At 32.5% G+C, this 12,232-nt stretch overlaps 1 pseudogene; it reads left to right on the forward strand.

Annotated features, from left to right (window-relative positions):
• Positions 1-11,828, forward strand: part of LOC126721404 (putative Peroxidase 48) — a 35,740-nt pseudogene extending 23,912 nt beyond the window's left edge.
• The last annotated feature ends 404 nt before the right edge of the window (positions 11,829-12,232 follow it).

The following is a 12,232-nucleotide window of genomic DNA, read 5'->3' on the forward strand; positions in this document are numbered from 1 at the left end:
TGAACCCAATTGTTTGCAGAGGTGGGAGAAGAGGCACCATTTGAGTCCAATCTCATCGGCGTCAAGCAGAAAAATTAATTTAAATAGACATCCTAGCCAATTTTTTCTTTTTGTTATTGCTTTTTTTTTTTTTTTTTTTTTTTTTTTTAACTTTTGGCAATGGAACAGATCCTCTCCATTTAAAGATCTAAAAGGTTCACATTTTTAAGAGCTTTACGGATGTACTCTAAATGGATATCTCATGATGATACTATCTCTGTTGTTTCTGTTTAGTTGAATGATGTTTCATTTTCTATTTAAAAAAAAAAAAGAAAAAAAAAAGATATTCTCCATTTAAGGCTTTATTTCTTGAATATGACAGTGTACAAATTACAAAGTAACATGCCATTTAAAATTTTAAGTGACATGACACTCAATAAACTTTTAGATTTCTAATACTTAGGATCTGTTTGAGATCCGCTTATTTTGTTAAAATTGAAAATTTTTACTAAAAGTACAGTAAAGAAAGGTAAAAGTTAACTGAAATAGTACAGTGAGACTCATGCATAGTACTAAAAAGTGTAGTGGGGCTCATAAATTGTAATAAAAATAAGCTAAATAGTAAAATAAGTTGGTAAAAATTATTTTTGCCAAACACACACTTAATCTATACTATGAAGTTTAATCCATGCTCAGCCATTGGGAAAGTGCGGAAAATTTTAAATGGCACGCTCGGCCAATCAGCCCTTCAGAAAGTGCGGAACATGCTGTCTTCAGATATTTGAAGTTTAATCCATGTTTTATATAGTGAAGTGAGAGTTGAGAGAATTTGATATGGGATTACAGGAATCAAATGCCACTAGACAATAGGTTCATTGGAAGATCCATTTGTTAAAAGAAAAGTAAAAGAAGAAGGAAGAAGAAGAAAAAACAACAAACAGATGTACAAACAAATGTTGACGACATAATTTATTCTAGCCTGAGCGCGCAACAAAAAATTCTGAATTCTGAACTCTGTAATTTTCAATTCACACTGAAGACCATAATTTTCAATGTCTATGGAAGATCCAAATCTGTAACCAAAGTCGGTGAAACTTTAACAAAATTTAAAGTTAGTGGAACACTGGAACTTCAACAGAATTTTTAGTCTTCCAAACATGAACAATTTTTTATGTTTTGTTCATAGATTAGTATATAGCGTCAAATCCAAGTAAGCATAAATGATATCATGGAAGTCAGAAAAAATGAACACAATACTCTCTCTCCTTGATGGGACAGAAACTAAATTGTTAGTTTTTTATAGTAAACATTGAATCTATGAGGGGTTCTTTAAATCCAGAAGCTAATAATTTTTTGGAATTCACCAAAAAGAAGAAATAGACCGTTTGTATTTTATTAATAATAATCTAAATTTTCCTAAAGGCTACAATCATTTAAATAGTAAAACAAAACCTAGGGTGGCAAGGGATTTCTCTGAAACCCTAATTTAACTAAACAACATTAAAGACACCTAAAATTAAGGAAATAATAACTCTAATTCTAAAAATTTGAAAATTATAGAAAATTAATTTGGAGATTCTATCCTATATCAAACATCTCCACAAAAAAAAAAAAAAAAAAAAAAAAAAAAAAACACCCATTAGTTGATAGTCGAGATTTGAAATCTTCCACTTGAAATAAAATAAATGCTTCGAATGCTTTAGTAATTTGTTCCTACTTTGAAACTCATATTCTTCATATAGTATACCATAAAAGTTTTTCTCATCTACCTTTAATTTATTTGCAACATCAATCAACAAAGGGTTGATAATAAAATTAAAAATTTCAACTCCAAGAAAATCAACATATTGTGTAATCATCTTCAACAAATCAACTGAAACCTGGAGAATGTGAGTTGTGGACTCATCCTCTTATTTGACCTCAATAGGATCTTCCACAATATTTTCAATAATTACCATTTCCTGATTTCTATCATAATACACAATCAACTCAATACTCAATCTTCTTTTCTTTGAACTCTTCATTGAACTTTTGGAAAGTGATATCTACAAGCTTCAATTCAACAGCTTGTTGCAACTCTTGATTTTTTTCAACCACTTCAAAATTTTCTTTAGAAATTGGTTGCATCTTGTCAACTATCAAACTCTTTTCGCTTCTTGACATTTACTTGGTTGTGATCATTTTGGTTTTGTGGTTGACCTTTCATGTTTTGAACATATTGCTCATCATATATATGATAATTATTTTCTTTATTAGTCAGGGTGATCCTTTGACCACCCTACCTTCAATGTGGAGGTGCCTCAATTGCTACTGGAAATTTTTGTTGTGGATCGGACTAATATTTTTGGGCTTGTTAATTTTTCTTCAGTTTTTAGAACTATAATTTTATTTATAGCCTTTAAAATGATCGATGATATTGTTAAGGAGGGCCAAGTGTAATTTTTACTAAACCAAATTGTTAAAATCAATAAGTGTATTTATATTATCATTATTATTTTTTAATTTGGGAGGAGGGGGGAGGGGGTGATCCAAGTAACCAAATTTTAATTATATTATTTTTACTAAACCAAAACATTAGAATTAATTCTATATTTCTTAAGAACTCAACAGACGAAGCATATTTTTATGCAGTTTTTACCATCAGGTTCATCATTGTGACTAATGTCTCTATGCCATTGCCTTTATATATAGACTCAAATTAGCACAGGCAAGAAATGTGGAAGTCACTGCATCTACAATCAAACATAGAACTTAAGAGAAACTAATATGAACAAAGTAATGTCAATAGTGGGCTTAGATTAAAACCTATAATAGTCTATCACCTGAGATTTGTTGTAAAATTGTTATGAAAATGTTGTAAAAGCATTACTCAATTCGGGTGAAGTATATAAAAACTCCCTATAAACAAGTATCATGATTCATAATAGTCCTATCTACTTTAGATTCCAATCCGTTCGTCTTGAATATTGAAACCGGTAGTGGATAGATTTTTATTAGTGTTTATTTTAAGTTATTTCTCAGGATATTTAGGACCATCAATTTATAGAATTAATCAACTTATTAGGACCATCAATTTGCTTTGGAGCATGGTGTTCTATTGGCTCAAGAGCTGAATCTTTCTCATGTTATTTTTGAATCTGATGCTACCTCTGTCATCTCAGCGGTCTCTCAAGGCCATTATGGTGGCTCAACGGGTCATCTAGTTCAAAACATTCAGCTCGCAAGATCTTATTTTCCTGTTGCTTATTTCAACACGTGAAAAGGGATTACAATAGGGCTGCCCATGAGCTAGCCCAAGTTGCCAAACATAGCCAAGTTTCTAATCTTTGGAAGGGTGTTATCCCTCCTTGTTTAGCTCATTTGTTTCAATCTGGCCTAATATGAGTCTGCTAGCTATTGACCTGTGTTGTACTCCTTTTCTTTGTGAATGAAATTATCAGTTTCCTCTCCAAAAAAAAAAAAAAAAAAAAATTATAGATACTATAATATTTTAACCTATAGCATATAATAATTATTTTATTCGATGACAAAATATTTTACCAGTTGTGCCAAGTGGAATCCACAACTTATTATGACATTTATGCTTGACATTTTGCCCAATGTTAATGATCCAGCAAAAAAGAAAAAAATTGAATCCTCCCAGCATAATATGTGGAAGTTAATAGAAGACCTTTTAACACGAATTTCATGGCCAAAATGGGATCTTATCCCTTTCTCACAAACTTTCTAGCAAAATGCCCCATGTATGAAATTATTTAGGATATGCCCCTATTTTGAAACTTGATTTTTAGAAAATCGAGTTTCAATGTAAAAATCTATTTTTGGACAATCGAGTTAGAACGAAATGAAGCTTAAAAAAAAAAAAAAAAAAATGTGGAACTTGAGTTCCATTCAAAGAACTCGAGTTCCACTTGAATATTTTCAAGGAACTCGAGTTCCACACTAGAAACTCAAGTTCCATGAACTCGAGTTCCTTGAATGGAACTCAAGTTCTACAATTTTTTTTTTTTTTTTTTTTTGGTTCATTTTGCTATAACTCGATTGTCCAAAAATCGAGTTTTACATTTGAAACTCGATTTTTAGAAAATTGAGTTTCAAAACAGGGGCGTATCCCTAAATAGTTTCAAACAATGAGCATTTTGCTGGAAAGTTTGTGAGAAAATGGTATTTTGCCATTTTGGCCCGAGTTTCATGGTGGACCCTTACCTTGATAATGATCAATCTCAATACCAATATAATCTCTCATTTACTAATGTAGGACAAAATCTCCAAATTTATTTTTGATAATTTATGTAATTCTCAACCCTTAGATTTTCTTTTGCTATTTAAACACATTGTAACATCTAAGGCAATTCAAATTATTATTAATAAAATTCGAACTTTGTCTATTTCTTCTATTTGGTGGATTCTAGAAAATTATCACCTTATGGATTCAAGAAACCCCTTGTAGATTCAAGGTTTTTATCCCATCAAAGAGAATATTGTGTGTGTGTGTGTGTGTGTGTGTTTTTTTTTTAGGCTTCCATGACCTCAAATAGTATCAGGGCTTTGACTGGTCAGATAGTAACCACCACAACAATAACGATGAAATTGAAGATACAGTCCTCTCTAGGATTGAGTTCCACTTTTGTGAAGAGATACAACAGTTTTATGAAGAGAGATGGCAAGATATGCATGAAATTAGGCAAATGATTGCTACTCTTCTTACTAGAAAATCATCTCACAACAACATTAATCAATATATTCAAAGACGCGCTCCTAAATACAAGAAAATTTCATTCTTTGATAGTGAGATGTGAAAGTTGGATTTTAGAGACTGGCTTCTTAATTTGGAAGAGTATTTTAATTTTTGGAAGATTTGTGATGAAGAAAAAGTATGGCTTGCATATAATAAATTGGATGATGAAGTAGAGAAATTGTAGGAAGACATTCAAATTGATAAAGAGCGTCGAGATAAACATCCAATTTGCTCTTGGCAATGAATGAAAAAGGTGTTAGTTGATTTACAGTTTCCTTATGACTATTATGATGTACTAGATTATACCAATAATTATAGATCTGTATATGTTCATACAAATTTTAAAAATTTATGATTCTTCTAACCTTTAAAAAATTTTTGTGACCACCCTAAATTTGTTTAGGCCTAGCATAATTATACTTCAGACAAAATTTGGTAACAAACTTGATTATAAACTAAGGCTACAACTCCACTCAATATTTTTTTTTTATTGAATGTGAATTTTGAAAAATGCTCTATTGAATTACATTTTTTTCTTATATTTTTCATGCTTGCAAAATTTCATGAAGATCAAAGATCAGTAGCAATATTATTAATCAAATGTTTAAATTTCAAATTTTTGTAGTCTAGAATTATAAATAAATAAATAAAACAAATTTATGGATTGAATAGTAAATAAAATTCTGTAAAGTTGTGATTTACAATTATGTTTTATGTTGGCTTTATTCCACGACAAAAAGTGTTGTAATTGCATTAATTTATTTCCTTTTACTTTGTGGGATTTTATTATATTGGGTTTAGTATTAAGTTGGTGAAGAATCGAGCATGAAATGAAGATTAGTGTTGTTTCGCGACTAGCCCACTAGAAGTTCATGAGAAAGGTTCCCGCGAAAAGAGCACGTGAGAAGCACATGCTGGAAGCTGAAGAGTCAAGTGTCAGATTCCATTTCGTGAGTACTTCGCGAGACAGGCTATCTTGTGAGGTACCTACAAAACTCTTAGAAGATTTTAAGTGTGACTTTATTACCTTTCACTTATACTATATATACCCTCATTACCCATAAAAGAAAAAAAGGCTATTATTCAGAGAGAAAACCCTAGAGAGGTTTCTACAACACAACACACCCACCTTTTAGAGAGAGCTACTCATCCTTTAGTGAGAAATCATTGTAGCCTCTTCTCCTTCCCCTCTCCCATTGTTATACCTTTAGAGGAGATTTGTATCCAAACATAGCCCACACCTATTCAGAGTGTAGAGAGTGTTTTGGAGCTTGAGAAGTATTTGGGATTTGCCAAAAGAAGTCGGTAAGGCTTGGCGGATGTAATCGAGCAGTATTGCAGGATCCGGAAAACTAGTGAACAAAAGACTTTGAGAAGTCCGTTGGTAGCAAGGCTTGAAGGGCTCAAGTACATTGGGTAGATTAGGCTTGGAGGGTCTTTTATTATCTGTGTACTTCAACTTATTCACTAGTGGATCAATTTCGACTTGGAGGGCCGCAGAGAGGTTTTTCACCGAGTTCTTTGGTTTCTTCTTCGATAACACGTCTTGGTATTATCTTGTGTTTGCATCTCTCTTCCCTTAATCTTTAAGATTTATATTTATTTTTGCTTGCTTGCTTATGGCTTAGAGAGTAGATCTGGTGATTGTGCTTCATTTACTCTTGTTCCGTACTTAGATAAGTTAGAGTAAAAGAAATTAAGCTGTATATTTAAAATTGGGATCTAAACAAGCTCTTGTATTTTAGCACAAATTTGAGCTTTCAAATTCGATTGACATGAAATTTGACATGTGTTAAGAACATAAAGAATATGCAATTCAACAATTAGATTTTTAAAATATGTACTCATGTTAATTTGTTTAGTGATAGTTGTAGCCTTTGGCTACAACTAAGTATGTACCCAAACTTTGGTTCACTTAAAAATATCTTAGGCCCTTACAAACAAAAAGAAAAAGTCCAAGAAAAATTTTACTAAACTAGAATTTTGAAAGTAGCACTCATCCGTCCTAGGTGTTAGATATATCTCCTAGGAAGCAAATGTTTTGCTTTATTTTGGTTCTTTTTTAGCTTGATAGTTAAAAAATGAGAGGTTTGAGCTCTGAATGTCTCTGTTGAAAACACTAAGAGATGTTGACAAATTGAGTTACACTGCACTTGACATGCAAATATTTCAAACTTTTAAGTTAATGTAGGATATCGGTGATATGAAATGGAGTTACTTTATGATACTTATCCCAATGTTTTGTTGCATTTTATTTTTACTGGGATAAAACGACCCTCTATTGTGTACATCCTAAGAACTGTCACGGTTCTATAGATACAATTATATATTATGAAAATTATATAGATACCATACCAAACTAGAATATACTTTCTGTTGTCTACTTAAAAGTAAAGTTTTGGGCTTTTTGTTAGCTTCTTTTACAAACAATGTTGAGCTACACGATATTACCTTAAATTAGTTAGAACTCACTATTTATATATTTTAATGAAGTAACCAAGTACTAAACAAATTAGGAATAAATCAAGTGTGATATTTTCTAAACAAATTTTTAACTAAGTTATATACTCTATTATGTGATTTATATAATTTAAAATTTTATATATTAATACTATTGGGGGACCACAATTTAACTCTATACAATCACTTTAAAAATAGGCCCGCATAGTGTAATATTGAAAGCCATAAAAGATTTGAGTGTGTCTTCCTCATCACCAATTGGTTTTAAGGTGGAATGACATAGCACACGGTCCAACAAATGGTATTAGAGCCAAGGTTATGGATTTTAGTCACGAGAGTATCATTGTGAGGGAGGGATTGTTGACTCCCTACAACCACTCTAAAAATAGGCCTGTGTGGTGTGATGTTAAAAGGCATAAATGATTTGAGTGTGTCTTCCTCATCACCAATTGATTTTGAGGTGGAATAACATAATTCACGGTTCGACAAATACTTTTTTAAAATTAAACATGTATTTTATATATTTAAAAAATTGACTTTTCACATGCATTGCAAAGGGTTTGAGACTAGTACATACGAATAATGGAGAAGTCGAGTATTATAACCAAGGTTTGACAAGTCATGTATATTTGTGGGTTTCAGTTAGCTCAATTAGTAAATTTTCTGATGATTGAATAAGAGATATGGAGTTCAATCTCCGCCTACATCAAAAACCGATTAGTGTTTTGGTTTAATAATAAAGAGTTATTATCAGAAGCGGACGTCATAGGTTGAAACACTCTAAAAAATATGTATATAAAATATCTTATAAATTTTAGAGGGGTCTTAATTTACTTTAACTTATATAAAAGATAGTAGTTTCAAAATCTTTTAAAAGAAAATGCATTAAATATGTTTCCTTCAAAATTGGGTGTTTTAAACAAGACAATTGAAAAAGGAATTAACTAATGAATTAGTAAATTATGCTCACTTCTAGACATTCAATATTCAATATGTTAAGGTTGTCTGTCAATGTTTGTCTTGTATTAAATTTCACATTTGATTAGTGCCTATACATAATTTTATAAGGCTACTTTAGTAGCTTTCAAAATTCAATGGACCATTGTGCACTTTTGGTGCGATGGTCACTCCACAAATATAAATGCTTGTGGAATGTAGGGGGTAAGGGTCGGGGTTTAAATCTCCAGGAGAGAGCTTCACACACATATATATTTAAATTATATTAGAGTATAATTTTTATCTTGTATAAAAAAAATAAAAATAAAAATAAAAATCAATGATGGTAAGCTATTAATTAATTATATTAGTGCCAGATAGGTGTCGTTGAATTCCAATATGTATCGTTTCTCCAAAAAAAAAAAAAAAAAAAAAAAAAATTCCAATATGAATCTTTGGAAGCATGACCAAAACTATAATTGGCTTGACATACGTGGTTTGCTAGCCATCCCCCCGTGCGTTGTTCACTTGATATTACCATATTCATTCATCATTACATTTTCATATTCAATAGTTCTCTTGTGGAAGTTAATTTGCAAACTATGCTCAAGTTTCTCTCTCTTTTTATTTTATTTCTTTAATCTGCAAGAAAATTTTATGCTTAAGCCTCTCACTATTGGTATCTCAGACACTAAAATTCAAGGTCAAATGATTCATTAAAAAATGGATGCTATAAGTTGAAACTATATAAAAAATAAATAAATAAACAAAGAAGGTATCTCGGCCAACCCAAAAAAATGCAATTAGAATTTTGGTTCTCCAACATGCTAAAAAGGACATAACTCAAAATTATATGTATTGCCCAACAAGAACCAAAACCTTGATATACATATAAAAGAAAGTACAGACACCAAAAAGTTTAGAAATAATTTCTCTTACTCATAAAGCATAAATGAAAACTAGTGCCAATTTGTAAAAGTTTATTTTTATTAGTTTATTGCGTTTAAAAAGTTAAGTTAAAAAAAAAAAAAAAAAAAAGGATATATTTGCATCTACAAAATAAAGATGTAAAAAGTCTGAAATACTAAATAAATTGAAAATGAAAAAAGTTTAGCTACAAAATTGGTTGTAGCCTTAGGCTACAAAATTGGTTGTAGCCCTTACTTAATATCATTAATATTACTACATATTTCGAATATCTAACCGTTGGATTACATATTCTTTATGCTCTTAAAATACATGTCAAATTTTTTGCCAATTGGATATTATTTACTATACGATCTATTAGATTATATTTTATACTTAATTTTAAACTATAAAAATTTGAAATTTAAACAATTTATTAATGACATAACTATTGATCTTTAATTTTATAGAAATTTTGCAAGTATGGAGAATATAAGAATGATAGATTTGTTAAAATTCACCTCCAATAAAAATATATTATGTAAGATTATAATCTTAAGACTACAACAAATTTTATACCTAAACTTTATCCAATTGAAACATATAAGCTCGCACTGTTTCACAAATTAGCATGATCCAACATTTCCCATAAATTTTGGCAGACTTGGTTAATTATAGTGAAGAGAAGCCTTAAAATATTGACTCTATATACTAATTATGGTGTTAAAATTAGTCTATAGTCTAAGCATTCCTAGGTAAAGAAATTAAAAATAGAAAAATCACTCAAAGGTCTCTATTACTAATTAGGGCTAAGAGTACGAGTAACTATACAATACTTCAAAATATGAGTTTTTTTTTTTTTTTTTTTGAAAAGCAAAATATGTGTTAATTGCTTGATTAAAAACTTAGGCTATAGTCTAAGAATTACTAGGTAAAGGAATTAAAAATAGGAAAAGGTTGTCAATTCAAATGTAACCATTACAAAACCGTATTAGGAATATTAGTTGATGAAGCTGTGAAAATCACCAGTGAGCTACATGATCCTCGCACACTTGAAATAGCGACCTGCAAGAAGAGAGAAGTGACCTAACAGAGAGCACTGGTGTGGTGCCGGCCAAATACCCTCCGAAGGTCAAGTTAGAACTATTCTCAACTCTAGAGTGCTAGAAAGTGGTGAATTATGCGTACCTTGATTTGTGAGAGTATTGGGGCTTTTATAGTAGTAAAAGGTTAACCTCTCTTCCTTGGTGTAGAAGTCTTTTCCTTATAGGAATCCCCTTAAATAATCTCAAACGTGATGGACAAGACTTTTCCTTGTAGAGAAGGTCTTCATTAAATGCGCATCTTCTGGAGTTCTTCTTGTGCTAGGATTCCTATTTCCTTTGGGATTCTACAATGACTCAGGCATGTGTAGCAAGTATTTCAAGTTAGGGTTTCCGCCTGTGCCTTGGGCTTACCCACTGTCGGCCCATGGGCTGGGATCCTTTAAGCCCAACTTAATGAAGGTCCATCATTCTAAATTTTACCCCTTTAGTTGCCCCCTTCACCCTATGGTCCATCATGACAAAGTGGACAGATCAATAGGGTGACAGTTTAAAGTTCTTAGGGTTGACGGTTTAAGGTTCATGGGATTGACGGTTTAAGGGCCTTAGGGTTGACGATTCTCAAAGAGGACGATGCGAACCGCGATCACTGTTGACAGGTTGTCAAGCATTTATGAGGTACGACACATGTCGTTTTTTTATTGGATTTTCCCCCGGATTGAAGTGTCGCTTCATCTTCCGTGCATGTCTTATATATATATATCACACTTCTCCTCTTTTATTTCTCCACTTTTCAGCTAAAACATACTGTCAAAGTGCCATCGTCAACCTTGTCAGAGAGCAATTTGTTAAATATCTGTACCCGTCATCTATACAACCATCGTCCTTCAGTTATGTATTTTCTTTTCATAAGTCCTGCAAATGCATACCTTATTTTATTAAGAACTTTTTACACACCCGTCATCACTTCTAGATCTGTCAATCTTAGGTTTTGTTGTCACATGTAGGCAGTGTCTAGTGTGTCAAGTAATCAGTCAGTCGTTCACGACGGGGCGGATTACGAGGAAGTATACCCATCTAGTCATAAAGACCAAGAAAGTCTAGGCAAAGAGAAAAGTCCGTCCGCCTCTTCCTCGTCCTCATCAAATGAGGATATGGAGATGGCTGAACCAGAATATACTTCTGATGACGGCGAGGATGAACCATTGAGATCTGTCATTGGTGCTAATGGACTTGGGGAGTTCATCATGCTACCAGAATGGACGGTGCATAACTTCACATCCGTCATCAAGGAGAAACACTTTAACACATTTATGGCTAATTTTCAAATTCCAAATAATATTCTAATCTGTCTATCCTATGTATCAGAGAAATGTTATTACAAGGGGGTAGACGGTGTCGGAGTGTACGAACAGATTCTGAAGGCGGTACTTAGGTTTCCACTAAGTACCCTGCACAGAGAGCTTCTAAAGTATTTGGGTCTGTCCATCTCCCAGATATCCTCTAATGCCTGGAGGGTCTTCATAGCAATGGAGATTCTTTATGGTGCTATGACAGACGACACTAGGAGGCTGACGGTGCGTGAATTCCTTCATTACTACCGTCTAGATGAAATAGACAGGTCAAGGGGGATGTATAGATTTGCCAGTAGGAGTCCATTGTTAAAGGTCATATTTGAAACACTCGACTCAAATAGAGACTGGAAGAGTCGTTACTTCTTCTTAGAGGGTGACGAGTGGATGGATCATCCAGGGGAGACGGAATAAATGCCCGTCGACACGACCTGGGGAGTACGAAATCCGTCCAGTAAGCATCCGTCCTAGTTTTTGATTCTTTTTACATTCGTTTAGTTGAATTTTCTCCATCTCTTCTTAACTGTCCATTTCTTTTGTAGTTAGACGGCGTCCACAAGTAAGTATTGAGGAGTTTAGTTTTTTTTAGAAGATTTTTTCAAAGACCAAGCCGGAAGAAAGGACTTGGGCGAAGTTAGTGAATCCAAATACCATCCACTGGTATTGTGACGGTCCTAAACCCACGCCGGAAGCCGTCAGATGTAACGCCAAAATTCACAGACGTAAGTTCGTCAATCTTCATCTTGTATAAAAGTCTTTAACTTTTAGTTGATAACTTCATCCGTCCTTCTTTACAGAGATGGATGATGCTAAGAGGA

The sequence above is a fragment of the Quercus robur genome, chromosome 4 (genome assembly GCF_932294415.1).
Source record: "Quercus robur chromosome 4, dhQueRobu3.1, whole genome shotgun sequence".
NCBI lineage: Eukaryota > Viridiplantae > Streptophyta > Magnoliopsida > Fagales > Fagaceae > Quercus > Quercus robur.